Genomic DNA, 16,312 nt, shown 5'->3' on the forward strand with positions numbered 1-16,312 from the left:
ATGACACTCTATGGTAAATCTGTGTGGAGTAGACAGTTCTCAAAAACTGAGTGAGTGCGCAAGAAGGAGAAGAGTGAGGAAAGACACCCAGACAGCCTAGAAGTTGTTACAGGCTTCTGTGGCTGTGATTGGAGAAATTGTGCACAGTGCATGTTTAGCATTTTGTATCCCCAGTTATACAGCTTCATGATGATGAAGTGGCACAGAGGAGGGTTTTGTTTTAAAAGAAGACCTGAAAGTTCAGCTACAATCTGCCAGAAGGTACATCTGAGATGCAAGCCTGGATTTAATGTTTTGGTGAAAGAAAACCCTGTGTTGCTGTGTGCATAACATTATTCATCAAGTCCTCAAGTTCTTCCTTCATTTGTTTTTTAATTTCTTCTTTAATGTGGTTAACTCCATTTTTATTTTGCTTTTGAAATCTTGAATCTCTCTGACAATGTCGTTTAGACCTGCTTGTATCATATCTGTTGCTTCGGCTTCCACGTGCTCCCGCTCACCTGCGCCTGTTTCAGACATGTCTCCTCCATGTTTCTCCATCAGTTCAAGATGTTCTGCCAGGTTTGTTTTGGTCCTTCTTGATTGCTGTCCCCTTTGCATTTCTATTTCAGAGCCATTAATCGTTTATGCTGCCATCTTGGGCTGGGTCATCTAAATTCTGCTGATTTCAGTGAAATGACAATGTGTAAACAGTATTTATTTAAAACACTATGTAACAAATTTTGATTTTTGTTTTGTTCCTGGGTACACAGTGCATTTTCCTAACCTGTTATGCCTTAAATAAATAGAAAATAGCTGTTATTCCACAGAAACTTTGCTTCTGTGATCAGGACAATGATATTTTGAAATTAGTCTGTTTTCAAGAATATTCTCGATTCGCCTTCACTACTACTGAGCAGTCTTCTAGAATATTCTTTAACTGCTAGAACTGTCCAGAATTTTCTAAAAGTTTCCAGAATTATCTAGACATTTCAAGAAACCTTTAGAACTTTCTAGAACATAAAAAAAAAAAAAAAATCAAAGTTTGTGCTGAATGTAGTCATTTTTCCATAGACTTTAGACATATGCAGTTGAAATATAACACTTAGAAGCCAGGAACAAAAATTGTGTTACATAGTGAAATACATAAAGTATATTGTTTGAATTGCATAATAATTATGTTACTTATACAAGATAAATGGCCTAGGAAACATAATTATTATGCAATTCAAACAATATACGAGAACTTATTTTATGAAACATATGTGGCCTTGGTGGAGGTACAGGCTTCTAGATAGAAGTGGTACTGTAGTTGCAGTTGTAGTGACAGCATTAGGAAACTGACATAAGTAGGTGTTCAATAACGGACACAACAGAACACCAACAAGCATAGCAAACATCCACTATGAACTAACAAACAATGACAGACAACAAATATTATTACATGTGCTAACAGAACAACAGACATGTCCCAGTGTGTCAGTGTTTCAGTGCTGATCCTCACTTGCACCTACTGCAATTCAAAATTTCAAAGTTGAATAGTCATGAAGCTAGTAAGTCCCTTCGGCTGCTCCCTTGTTTGCACTTGGGGTCGCCACAGCAAATCCAAGGTGGATCTGCATGTTGAATTGGCACAAGTTTTACGCCGGATGCCCTTCCTGACGCAACTCCACATTACATGGAGAAATGTGGCAGGGGTGGGATTTGGACCCGGAACCTTCTGAACTGAAACTAAGCAAGCTACAGTGACATAATTTTTGTGGATTAACTCACTCACTGACTCTATTATACCCTGTTATTCCACAGCCTGGACCCAGATAAGTGGTGGAAAATGAATGAATGAATGAATGAACGAACGAACACACACACACACACACACACACACACACACACACACACACACACACACACACACACACACACACACACACACACACACACACACACACACACACACACATCTCTATCTCTTTACATTTATTTGTTTATATGAAAATTCAGTAAGGTATATCATATATTATATTCCAATTTTAAGGTAGAACTCTGCTAGTATATAAAGGTACATCTAAATATGTAAAAGGGAGAGTAAAATAGGAGAGTAGAAAAGCGTAGAGTAGAGCCACTTAGGTGTCTGGTCTTGAGAACCAGGGATATGTTTGTATAACCATATGTAAAAATAATAGGAGGGAACTGTAAATAACAGCAAACCAGATTATAAGCAGTGACAGTATTTTATTGTATTTATTTATTTATTTACCTTCGGGATGCTGCGGTTTCTTCTTCGTTATTGACGCTCAGGGCATTTAGCGACACTCCCTAACAATTTGCTGAGAGTCATCAATTATGCAGGGAAGTCGCGCGCGCCGCGGAAGGAGGGAGAGATAGCAGCAACAATATGGCGACAGCCGCAGTTACTCCCGACTTTTCCTCCGCATCTGCAGTTCACTGACACCACGCCGGATTTCTGTTAATGCCAGAAAAAGTAAGTAGACGCTCCGTTGTCTGTCGCGGTTGTGTGTGTTTTCCCCTCGGGATTAAGCGCGGCGCTACTTTGCGGACTGACTGCGTCTCAGTGCCGCAGAGCGGCTCCTCTCTCCTCCTTAGTCTCACCATCTTTTCCGCCCCCCCCCCCCCCCAATAAATAAATAAATAAATAAATAAAATAAAATTAAATTGCATCAGGTTTAAGGTGCCTGTTTATAAGGCGCTGAGGTAGGTGGTTATTTATTTTTTGGGGGTGCTGGCCTGCCGCTGAGTGACATTTCAGTTTGTCGGAATGTGAAAACATCCGCATTCATGAAGTGCCGTCAAACTTCTCTCCTTTTCTTTCTGCGTCGTTTTGTCAAATACTAATTTTCCGCAGCACTTTTCTCTCTGTGCCATCATAGTTTTTACTCCTCCCCTACCTCCCCCTCCAGTCTCTCTGGAGCCTGTCTTAGATGAGGAGAGAGGTCCATCTATTAATTTGGCACATCCCCTCATCCTATGCTGCTGTTTATTTATCTCACTTTAAATGTTCTAATCCCGCATTGTTTTCTTATTCTGTAGACCTGCATTGCCACAGAGTCTCTGGATGGATGTTTTATTTATTCAGGGTTTTTCTCCCTATCTCTTTTTTTTACTTTTTGCTTGTACTGGTGAAATAAATTGTGTTGTGCTGATGCAGATGCAAGCCATGGTTTGTGCTTTCCACTGGCCTGCTATAAGTTAGACCCAATAGCAGCAATAAACCACACTGCAGTATTTTAGGCCTTGGTCTTACAGGACGCTGGAGGACCTCAGTAAACAGAAACTGTGGTTTACTGAAGAACAGGCCCCAGATCACTCTCAGGCAATCAGTCTTTTTAGGTAATATGAATGGGGCTGATGGCCTACATCATCAAACATGGTATTATGTTTTACTGCAGTAGCCTATATAATGTGCCCTTACTTTCATTCTAATCCCTTGTCATTTCTTTGAAGACAAGATGTTCTAAAATGGCTTATTATACATTATATTGTCACTCTATAGCATACACGATTACACAACTTTAGCCTATACCAAAATTGGTTAAATAATTAAGTCATGAGTATTGGTGGGGGTGGGGGGCTGTGGACAGTTTAAAGATTTGGAGTTTTTGTGTGAGAAACCTCAAATATGGTCTTAAAATGTGACTTTTCTCCCCATCATGTACTGATGTTATAGTACATCCAGAAAGTTTTCACAGCGCTTCACTTTTTTCCACATTTTATGTTACAGCGTTATTACAAAATGGAGTAAATTAATTTTTCCCCTCAAAATTCTACTCACAACACCCCATAATGACAACATGAAAAAGTTTTCACATGTATTCACACCCTTTGCTCAATGCTTTGTTGATGCACTTTTGGCAGCAATTACAGCCTCAAGTAAGTCACTTCACTGCTCCTTTGTTTGCACTTGGGGTCGCCATAGCAAATCCGAGGCAGATCTGCATGTTGAATTTGCACAAGTTTTATGCTGGATGCCCTTCCTGATGCAACTCCACATTACTTGGAGAAATGTGGCAGGGGTGGTGTTTGAACCAGAAACCATCTGCACTGAAACCAAGTGCACTAATCACTTGACCGCCATCCCTGCATAATTATAGCCTCAAGTCTTCTTGAATGTGATGCCACAAGCTTAGTGCACCTGTCTTTGGGCAGTTTTGCCCATTCCTCTTTGCAGCACCTCTCGAGCTCCATCAGGTTGGATGGGAAGCGTCCGTGCACAGACATTTTCAGATCTCTCCAGAGATGTTCAATTGGATTCAGGTCTGGGCTCTGGCTGGGCCACTCAAGGACATTCACAGAGTTGTCCTGAAATGACTTCTTTGATATCATGGCTGTGTGCTTAGGGTCATTGTCCTGCTGAAGGATGAACCGTTGCCCCAGTCTGAGGTCAAGAGCGCTGTGGAGCAGGTTTTCAACCACGGTGTCTCTACATTGCTGCATCTTTTCCTCAATCCTGACTAGTCTCCCAGTTCCTGCGGCTGAAAAAATCCTCACAGCATGATGCGGCCATCACCATGCTTCACTGCAGGGATGGTGCCTGGTTTCCTCCAAATATGATGCGTGACATTCACACCAAAGAGTTCAATCTTTATCTCATCAAACCAGAGAATTTTGTTTCTCATGGTGTGAGAGTCCTTTAGATGCCTTTTGACAAAGGAGTGGCTTCCATCTGGCTACTCCTACCGTACAGGCCTGATTGGGGGATTGCTGAGGAGATGGTTGCTGGAAGGTTCTTCTTAGTTTAGACGGGTGGCTAGACGGGTGGCCAGCTCTAGGAATAGTCATGGTGGAGCCGAACAGCTTCCATTTACAGATGATAGAGGCCACTGTGTTCATTGGGACCCTCAAAGCAGCAAAAATATTTCTGTACCCTTCCACAGATTTGTGCCTCAAGACAATCCTTTCTCAGAGGTCTACAGACAATTTTTTTGACTTCATGCTTCGTTTGTGCTCTTACATGCACTGTCAACTGTGGGAACTTATATGTAGACAGGCGTGTGCCTTTCCAAATCATGTCCAATTAATTGATTAGGCTCAAATTAAGCTGTAGAAACCTCTTAAGGATGATCAGTGGAAACAGGATGCATCTGAGCTCAGTTTTAAGCTTCATGGCAAAGTTTGTGAATTTTTCTGTACATGTGAGGGGTTTTTTTTTAATAAATTTGCAAAAATCTAAAAAGAAACCAAAACAAAAATTTTTTTTCACATTGTTATTATGGGGTATTGTGTGTAGAATTTTGAGAAAAAGAGAGAATTTTATCCATTTTGGAATAAGGCTGTAACATAATATGTGGAAAAAGTGCAGTCCTGTGAATACGTTCTGGGCGCACCGTATATGCAAGGAATTTATCCCTTTAACTGCCTCACATTTTTCAATAGAATGTAGTAGATATCAATATCCTCTACCAAACGGTTGAGCAGACCATAGAGAAAAGGGGGAGAAGTTATGTTTGCACTTTAAAATTTCCATAATAATAATAGGCCTAATGACAATGGATTCATGAAAATACCTAAAATATAGAGTTCTGTGCAAATAATGTAAAAATAAGTTGCTTCATTTTTTTTTCAACTTAAATGTTCAAGAAATGACTTGTGTCCATGCCTGTCACTTTAAATTTAAAAGAGCTGCTGCTGGCCACTGCCCCATCCCCCCTTTATATAGGGATGTTTTGGTGTAGTTCTCTCATAAATTGTGTGGATATGTTGCATTGTATACACTGACTCAATAGGTTTGTGTCGCAAAGCAAGTGATGGTCCAAATGTGGACTTCTGGGACATATTTTCAGACCATAATTTGCTTAAAGCAAGAGAGTTTTTGCATGTGCAGTCATAGAATAATGAGACAGAGAAAGTTAAATATGACTAGGGTTTGCCTGTGGGAATCCACATGCTCTAGATTGGGTAGTGTTTATAAAATAGGTAGCTGACATTTTTCAAGGGTGGTGATAAATTATGCAGTTTCTATAATGATTTGTAATGGCGTGTGAGTCCAGAATGTAATTATCAATGTCCGTTGTTCACTGTTGTTGGTTAATATATGTAATTTCTCCAAAAATATTAGTCCAATCAAAATACCATTTTGGCAGAGTTCATCCTTGACCCAAAATACATAAACATGCCAAACAGCCATACCAAATGGCTGTGTATGGCTTCGATCACCGTGAAACCGAGGAGACCGTTGACAAATGAAATGAAAGGTAAAGAGGTTGCTGGCATTGTGTGTTCACCGCTTCTCTGGTTTTCTCTTTTGTAACTTGGTTTTTAGTGGCTTGAGTGTAATTTTTTTTTCTTTGGGTATGTACTTGGCGTGGTTCTTGGTGTTTCAGTGTGTGTTTTTAACCATTTCTGATTCTTTAGTGCCTTTTTTGCACTGCATAACGCCACACGTCACTCCCTCGGCTAGTGCAATGCTAAGCTACTTTGCAGCTGTGCTACGGAGCCTGAACAACAATAATGTCCCTTGGGATATCCTCGCTATCAGAGAGCTTGGTTTGCTGTGCCAAACTTGTTATGTCCGCAGAGGCTCCCGGCGAAAGTTTGTATTCCATCGGACTGGGTCATCTCTGCTGGTTATCTGGTCAGCTGAGCGCATCGGTGCTTGGCGTTCACGTCATCGGAGCGCTGCCGCTTCTGGAACTTGTAGTCCCGATGTGACAACAGCGGTTTCTGACACTCTCCAGGTGCTGGATAGAAAACATGGAGTGGATTTTAAGCTACTTACGCCTGTTCAAAGATGTCAGTCTGTCAACCCCACAGAAGTCTTCAGTTTGGGTCTCATTAACATCAGATCACTGACGTCGAAATCCCCGTTGATTAACGATCTAATTATGGATCATCACTTGGATATGATTGGGTTATGTGAAACATGGCTCAAACCCACAGCTGTTCTTCCTCTGAATGAGGTCTGCCCACCGGCGTATGCATTTAGTCACGTCTCGTGGTGCGAAGCAAGGCGGGGGTGTTGCTTTTATTTAGAAATCTAGGTTTACCTTATTGGCTGTTGGGGGTCAGAAATATAATGCATTTGAGAGTTTGATTGTCCACTCTGCCCATGATGCTATGTATTGCCAAGGTCAGAAGAATAAAAATCAGCCGTATTATTTTGTTGCTGTATATAGGCCCCCTGGCCTGTACTCTGAATTCTTAGATGAATTTGGTGCATTCATCTCTAACTTGTCAACTACAACCCCTGGCAAAAATTATGGAATCACTGGCCTCGGATGATGTTCATTCAGTTGTTTAATTTTGTAGAAAAAAAGCAGATCACGGACATGACACAAAACTAAAGTCATTTCAAATGGCAACTTTCTGGCTTTAAGAAACACTATGGCTCTCACTGCGGTATTGTATCACTTCCTGTTCCGGATCACAGCGGTGTTTTTCTGTATCTGTTACCTGTTTAATCTGCGCAGTTAGATTGATCAAGTTATCTAGATTACGATTTGTTTCCCAGTGTAATCTTTACGTGCCTTAACTAAAGCACTCCTTCTGCTGAATCACCTCTAAATTATTTACACATTATTCACTTTGCGTGCTTTTAGGAATCCGCTAGCTTAGCGTAGCTACTAGCTCTTAGCCGATTTAGCATGGTGGCTTCTCCTGTCTCTCCCGCACTTTTCTGCTCTGGGTGTGAAATGTTTAGTTATTCCTCGGCCTCCTTTAGCAGTAACGGTACTTGTAATAAGTGTAGGTTATTCGTAGCTTTGGAGGCCAGGCTGGGCGAATTGGAGACTCGGCTCCGCACCGTGGAAAATTCTACAGCTAGCCAGGCCCCTGTAGTCGGTGCGGACCAAGGTAGCTTAGCCGCCGTTAGTTCCCCCCTGGCAGATCCCGAGCAGCCGGGAAAGCAGGCTGACTGGGTGACTGTGAGGAGGAAGCGTAGCCCTAAACAGAAGCCCCGTGTACACCGCCAACCCGTTCACATCTCTAACCGTTTTTCCCCACTCGACGACACACCCGCCGAGGATCAAACTCTGGTTATTGGCGACTCTGTTTTGAGAAATGTGAAGTTAGCAACACCAGCAACCATAGTCAATTGTCTTCCGGGGGCCAGAGCAGGCGACATTGAAGGAAATTTGAAACTGCTGGCTAAGGCTAAGCGTAAATTTGGTAAGATTGTAATTCACGTCGGCAGTAATGACACCCGGTTACGCCAATCGGAGGTCACTAAAATTAACATTAAATCGGTGTGTAACTTTGCAAAAACAATGTCGGACTCTGTAGTTTTCTCTGGGCCCCTCCCCAATCGGACCGGGAGTGACATGTTTAGCCGCATGTTCTCCTTGAATTGCTGGCTGTCTGAGTGGTGTCCAAAAAATGAGGTGGGCTTCATAGATAATTGGCAAAGCTTCTGGGGAAAACCTGGTCTTGTTAGGAGAGACGGCATCCATCCCACTTTGGATGGAGCAGCTCTCATTTCTAGAAATCTGGCCAATTTTCTTAAATCCTCCAAACCATGACTATCCAGGGTTGGGACCAGGAAGCAGAGTTGTAGTCTTACACACCTCTCTGCAGCTTCTCTCCCCCTGCCATCCCCTCATTACCCCATCCCCGTAGAGACGGTGCCTGCTCCCAGACTACCAATAACCAGCAAAAATCTATTTAAGCATAAAAATTCAAAAAGAAAAAATAATATAGCACCTTCAACTGCACCACAGACTAAAACAGTTAAATGTGGTCTATTAAACATTAGGTCTCTCTCTTCTAAGTCCCTGTTGGTAAATGATATAATAATTGATCAACATATTGATTTATTCTGCCTAACAGAAACCTGGTTACAGCAGGATGAATATGTTAGTTTAAATGAGTCAACACCCCCAAGTCACACTAACTGTCAGAATGCTCGTAGCACGGGGCGGAGGATTAGCAGCAATCTTCCATTCCAGCTTATTAATTAATCAAAAACCCAGACAGAGCTTTAATTCATTTGAAAGCTTGTCTCTTAGTCTTGTCCATCCAAATTGGAAGTCCCAAAAACCAGTTTTATTTGTTATTATCTATCGTCCACCTGGTCGTTACTGTGAGTTTCTCTGTGAATTTTCAGACCTTTTGTCTGACTTAGTGCTTAGCTCAGATAAGATAATTATAGTGGGCGATTTTAACATCCACACAGATGCTGAGAATGACAGCCTCAACACTGCATTTAATCTATTATTAGACTCTATTGACTTTGCTCAAAACGTAAATGAGCCCACCCACCACTTTAATCATATCTTAGATCTTGTTCTGACTTATGGTATGGAAATAGAAGACTTAACAGTATTCCCTGAAAACTCCCTTCTGTCTGATCATTTCTTAATAACATTTACATTTACTCTGATGGACTACCCAGCAGTGGGGAATAAGTTTCATTACACTAGAAGTCTTTCAGAAAGCGCTGTAACTAGGTTTAAGGATATGATTCCTTCTTTATGTTCTCTAATGCCATATACCAACACAGTGCAGAGTAGCTACCTAAACTCTGTAAGGGAGATAGAGTATCTCGTCAATAGTTTTACATCCTCATTGAAGACAACTTTGGATGCTGTAGCTCCTCTGAAAAAGAGAGCTTTAAATCAGAAGTGTCTGACTCCGTGGTATAACTCACAAACTCGTAGCTTAAAGCAGATAACCCGTAAGTTGGAGAGGAAATGGCGTCTCACTAATTTAGAAGATCTTCACTTAGCCTGGAAAAAGAGTCTGTTGCTCTATAAAAAAGCCCTCCGTAAAGCTAGGACATCTTTCTACTCATCACTAATTGAAGAAAATAAGAACAACCCCAGGTTTCTTTTCAGCACTGTAGCCAGGCTGACAAAGAGTCAGAGCTCTATTGAGCTGAGTATTCCATTAACTTTAACTAGTAATGACTTCATGACTTTCTTTGCTAACAAAATTTTAACTATTAGAGAAAAAATTACTCATAACCATCCCAAAGACGTATCGTTATCTTTGGCTGCTTTCAGTGATGCCGGTATTTGGTTAGACTCTTTCTCTCCGATTGTTCTGTCTGAGTTATTTTCATTAGTTACTTCATCCAAACCATCAACATGTTTATTAGACCCCATTCCTACCAGGCTGCTCAAGGAAGCCCTACCATTATTTAATGCTTCGATCTTAAATATGATCAATCTATCTTTGTTAGTTGGCTATGTACCACAGGTTTTTAAGGTGGCAGTAATTAAACCATTACTTAAAAAGCCATCACTTGACCCAGCTATCTTAGCTAATTATAGGCCAATCTCCAACCTTCCTTTTCTCTCAAAAATTCTTGAAAGGGTAGTTGTAAAACAGCTAACTGATCATCTGCAGAGGAATGGTCTATTTGAAGAGTTTCAGTCAGGTTTTAGAATTCATCATAGTACAGAAACAGCATTAGTGAAGGTTACAAATGATCTTCTTATGGCCTCGGACAGTGGACTCATCTCTGTGCTTGTTCTGTTAGACCTCAGTGCTGCTTTTGATACTGTTGACCATAAAATTTTATTACAGAGATTAGAGCATGCCATAGGTATTAAAGGCACTGCGCTGCGGTGGTTTGAATCATATTTGTCTAATAGATTACAATTTGTTCATGTAAATGGGGAATCTTCTTCACAGACTAAAGTTAATTATGGAGTTCCACAAGGTTCTGTGCTAGGACCAATTTTATTCACTTTATACATGCTTCCCTTAGGCAGTATTATTAGACGGTATTGCTTAAATTTTCATTGTTACGCAGATGATACCCAGCTTTATCTATCCATGAAGCCAGAGGACACACACCAATTAGCTAAACTGCAGGATTGTCTTACAGACATAAAGACATGGATGACCTCTAATTTCCTGCTTTTAAACTCAGATAAAACTGAAGTTATTGTACTTGGCCCCACAAATCTTAGAAACATGGTGTCTAACCAGATCCTTACTCTGGATGGCATTACCCTGACCTCTAGTAATACTGTGAGAAATCTTGGAGTCATTTTTGATCAGGATATGTCATTCAAAGCGCATATTAAACAAATATGTAGGACTGCTTTTTTGCATTTACGCAATATCTCTAAAATCAGAAAGGTCTTGTCTCAGAGTGATGCTGAAAAACTAATTCATGCATTTATTTCCTCTAGGCTGGACTATTGTAATTCATTATTATCAGGTTGTCCTAAAAGTTCCCTAAAAAGCCTTCAGTTAATTCAAAATGCTGCAGCTAGAGTACTGACGGGGACTAGAAGGAGAGAGCATATCTCACCCATATTGGCCTCTCTTCATTGGCTTCCTGTTAATTCTAGAATAGAATTTAAAATTCTTCTTCTTACTTAGAAGGTTTTGAATAATCAGGTCCCATCTTATCTTAGGGACCTCATAGTACCATATCACCCCAATAGAGCGCTTCGCTCTCAGACTGCAGGCTTACTTGTAGTTCCTAGGGTTTGTAAGAGTAGAATGGGAGGCAGAGCCTTCAGCTTTCAGGCTCCTCTCCTGTGGAACCAGCTCCCAATTCAGATCAGGGAGACAGACAACCTCTCTACTTTTAAGATTAGGCTTAAAACTTTCCTTTTTGCTAAAGCTTATAGTTAGGGCTGGATCAGGTGACCCTGAACCATCCCTTAGTTATGCTGCTATAGACATAGACTGCTGGGGGGTTCCCATGATGCACTGTTTCTTTCTCTTTTTGCTCTGTATGCACCACTCTGCATTTAATCATTAGTGATCGATCTCTGCTCCCCTCCACAGCATGTCTTTTTCCTGGTTCTCTCCCTCAGCCCCAACCAGTCCCAGCAGAAGACTGCCCCTCCCTGAGCCTGGTTCTGCTGGAGGTTTCTTCCTGTTAAAAGGGAGTTTTTCCTTCCCACTGTAGCCAAGTGCTTGCTCACAGGGGGTCGTTTTGACATAATTATTGTATGGCCTTGCCTTACAATATAAAGCGCCTTGGGGCAACTGTTTGTTGTGATTTGGCGCTATATAAAAAAATTGATTGATTGATTGATTGACTATAAGAAATCAAGAAAAAAAGATTGTGACAGTCAGTAACAGTTACTTTTTTAGACCAAGCAGAGGAAAAAAAATATGGAATCACTCAATTCTGAGGAATAAATTATGGAATCACCCTGTAAATTTTCATCCCCCAAACTAACACCTGCATCAAATCAGATCTGCTCGTTGACATTGACCCTATGCCATGACATTGACCCTATGTGTCTTTTTGCAAGGAATGTTTTCACAGTTTTTGCTCTATGGCAAGATGCATTATCATCTTGAAAAATGATTTAATCATCCCCAAACAGCCTTTCAGTTGTCCAAAATATCATCATAAACTTGTGCATTTATTGATGATGTAATGACAGCCATCTCCCCAGTGCCTTTTAACCTGACATGCAGCCCCATATCATCAATGACTGTGGAAATTTACATGTTCTCTTCAGGCAGTCATATTTATAAATCTCATTGGAACGGCACCAAACAAAAGTTCCAGCATCATCACCTTGCCCAATGCAGATTCGAGATTCATCACTGAATATGACTTTCATCCAGTCATCTACAATCCACGATTGCTTTTCCTTATCCCATTGTAACCTTGTTTTTTTTCTGTTTAGGTGTTAATGATGGCTTTTGTTTAGCTTTTCTGTATGTAAATCCCATTTCCTTTAGGCGGTTTCTTACAGTTCAGTCACAGACGTTGACTCCAGTTTTCTCCCATTCGTTCCTCATTTGTTTTGTTGTGCATTTTTCGATTTTTGAGACATATTGCTTTAAGTTTTCTGTCTTGACGCTTTGATGTCTTCCTTGGTCTACCAGTATGTTTGCCTTTAACAACCTTCCCATGTTGTTTGTATTTGGTCCAGAGTTTAGACACAGCTGACTGTGAACAACCAACATCTTTTGCAACATTGCGTGATGATTTACCCTCTTTTAAGAGTTTGATAATCCTCTCCTTTGTTTCAATTGACATCTCTCGTGTTGGAGCCATGATTCATGTCAGTCCACTTGGTGCAACAGCTCTCCAAGGTGTGATCACTCCTTTTTAGATGCAGACTAACAAGCAGATCTGATATGATGCAGGTGTTAGTTTTGGGGATGAAAATTTACAGGGTGATTCCATAATTTTTTCCTCAGAATTGAGTGATTCCATATTTTTTTCCTCTGCTTGGTCTAAAAAAGTAACCGTTACTGACTGCCACAATCTTTTTTTTCTTGATTTCTTATAGTGTTTCTTAAAGCCAGAAAGTTGCCATTTGAAATTACTTTAGTTTTGTGTCATGTCTGTGATCTGCTTTTTTTCTACAAAATTAAACAACTGAATGAACATCCTCCGAGGCCGGTGATTCCATAATTTTTGCCAGGGGTTGTAGTGTAGACAACATTTTGATTATTGGTGACTTTAACATTCATATAAATAAGCCCTGTGATCCCCTCTGCAAATCATTTATGGAACTTGTGGATGGGTTAGGATTCCAGTAATGCATTCAGGATTTGACACACATTATTGGAAATATCCTGGATTTAGTTCTCGCACGTGGCTTTGCTGTCACAAACAGCAACATTTTACCTCTTGCCTCAGTGGTCTCTGACTACTCATTTATTAGGTTTACATTTACGTTGCCACTTTTAGTGGATCGAAAGCCTTGTCTACTACTGCAGCGATGCATTAAACCTTCAACTATGACTGAACTCGAAGTTAGACTGCCTGAAATTTTGGCTTCAGGTTTGGAGAATGTTCAGTCAGTGGATAGTCTTGTGGATGGCTTGGATTCAGCACTCAAGGCTACACTGGATAAGGTTGCACCTCCTCTTTTTAAGGCCACACTTTCCCAAGGCACAGTCACATTGGTTCAGTAGTTACTTGCATGACCTTAAGCAGAAGGCTAGAGGGTTGGAACGGAAATGGCATAGTTCCAAATTAGATGTGTTCCACCTTGCGTAGTGTGATGCTGTCTTAGATTGTAAGCATGCTACTGTGGGCCTAGTATTCTGATTTGATCAATAAAAACAAACATAACTCAAAGTTTTTGTTTGACATGGTAGCATTTCTCATTCATGGACGGCCAGCTGTTATTCACGCTCCTTTTTCAGCACAGGACTTCTTGGACTATTTCGAGAAGAAAATTGATGATATTAGGTTGAGCATATCTCAGCATGCCTTGGTCCAACCACCGCACCCTGCTATGGAGGTGGATGCTACCACTGTGGTGTTACCTAGATTTACAGATTTTGATGGTATCTTGCTAGGGGCACTGATGAAGCACGTGACATCTACAAAAAGCACAACCTGCTTATTTGATCCCATACCAACAAAACTGTTTAAGGATCTATGGCCCACTCTTGGGCTGACTGTGCTGGAAATTATTAATCTGTCATTAACCTCTGGATCTGTTCCTAAATGTTTTAAATCTGCAGTGATTAAACCATTACTTAAGAACTCTAATCTTGATCCCAGTGTATTGAAAAATTACTAGCTGATATCAAATCTATCATTCTGTTCCAAAATTTTGGAAAAAGTGGTTTCACGGCAGCTCGTGGACTACCTCACTGAGAATAATGTTTTTGAGCTGTTGCAGTCTGCGTTTGGAAAATATCACTCTATCATCACTATCAGACAGTGCTCACTAAAGTAGTGAATGACCTTCTGCAAATAGTGGAGTTGGACACCACTACAGCTTTGGTGCTGTTACATCTTAGTGCTACGTTTGATACTGTGGCTCATCATATTTTGCTCGATAGGTTGGAGAATCTTTTTGGGATTACTGGAAGTGCCCTTGCGTGGTTGACATCATACTTGTCCAGTCGTTCTCAATGTGTTTTGTATAATAACACTAGCTCTAACCTTAGTGCCATGAGATTCTGGGTTCCACAGGGTTCCATTTTAGGCCCCCTGCTTTTCTCCCTTTACATAGCATCCCTTGGGCATATACTGCAGCATGTTGCGATTGCTTGTCATTGTTATGCTGATGATGCTCAGTTGTACATGCTGATAACTGCGTGAAATCTCATTCCCATAAAATCTCTGGAGGACTGTCTTGTATCAGTGAGAAGATGGATGTCTAGTAACTTCCTACTTTTAAACTCTGATAAGACTGAAATGATGGTTCTTCTTCCAGCGAGACATCAGCATTAATTCGACCAGCTGGCGCTCAGCCTGGGTTCGTGTGTCATACATCATACTTACATAGTGAGGAATCTTGGGGTAATTTTTGATCCCACGCTGTCCTTTGACCTCCATATTAGGGATATTACCAGAACTGCTTTTTTCCATCTGCGAAATATAGCGAGGGTCTGCCCCATCCTGTCTATGGCTGATGCTGAGACCCTGATTCATGTTTTTCTTTCTTCTAGATTGGATTGTTGTTATGTCCTATTTTCAGGGTTACCACAGTCCAGCATTGGGGCTCTTCAGCTGGTTCAGAATGCTCCTGCCAGACTTTTGACATGAAGCAGAAGGTTTGAACATATTACACCCATTCTGGCATCTTTACACTGGCTTCCTGTCTCTGCAAGAGCAGATTTTAACATCTTGTTATTAACCTATAAAGTTGTTCATGGACTGGCGCCTTCATATCTGGCCGATTTGGTGAAACCCTACGTGCCAGCCTGGGTTTTGCAGTCGCAGGATGCAGGACTATTGTGTGTTCCCAGGGTGAAGAAGAAGTCTGCGGGTCAAAGAGATTTTCTTATCGTTCACCCGCTCTGTCGAACAGTCGTCCTGTGACCGTGAGGCAGAGTCCATAGACATTTTTACGTCAAGGCTTAAAACATATTTTAATTATTTTTCTTATGAATAGATTTTATTTTTATCTGTTTTATTCTTTTACTTGTTTTTAATTATGTATTAATTTTTTTTTTATTTACTCGCTTATTTAAAATTTTATTTTGAACTGTTCTGTGTGAGGCGCCTTGAGGCAACTTTTGTTGTGATTTGGCACTTTATAAACTGAATTGAAATTGAGCTGACATTTGCCGTTTGGTATGCTTATGTATTTTGGGTCAAGGATGGATGCTGTGAAAATGTAAAGTTGATAGGACAAATATTTTTTGACAAATTAGCGATTTCTCAAATCAGTAAAGAATGGACGTTGTTCTGCAGTGCATCACGGGAGTTCAGTTTTTTGGGGTTTAAATATTATTGTGGTTCATGTTACTTTAATAGTGTTATTAGTGTTATTGATTTAGGTCTTTTTTTGTAGTTCAATTGGTTATTCAATTTAGTAACGTGTCATGTTGCTGTTTACCATGAGTGAGTTAAGTGCCATGTATCTTCGATCACGGACAAACAGAGGCAGGCTTTTGCTGTTTGGTATGCTTATGTATTTTTGGTCAAGAATGAACGCTGCCAAAACAGAACGTTGATAGAAATAGGCTAATATTTTTAGAT

General features: G+C 40.6%; 1 protein-coding gene across 1 annotated transcript in view; it reads left to right on the forward strand.

Moving 5' to 3' along the window:
- Positions 1-2,297: 2,297 nt before the first annotated feature.
- Positions 2,298-16,312, forward strand: part of LOC117507030 (sodium channel protein type 8 subunit alpha-like) — a 195,911-nt gene continuing 181,896 nt past the window's right edge. The window contains 1 exon segment of the mRNA XM_034166715.1: positions 2,298-2,461. The gene's annotated coding sequence lies outside the window, so the exon portion shown is untranslated.

The sequence above is a fragment of the Thalassophryne amazonica genome, chromosome 3, assembly GCF_902500255.1.
Source record: "Thalassophryne amazonica chromosome 3, fThaAma1.1, whole genome shotgun sequence".
In the NCBI taxonomy this organism is placed as follows: domain Eukaryota; kingdom Metazoa; phylum Chordata; class Actinopteri; order Batrachoidiformes; family Batrachoididae; genus Thalassophryne; species Thalassophryne amazonica.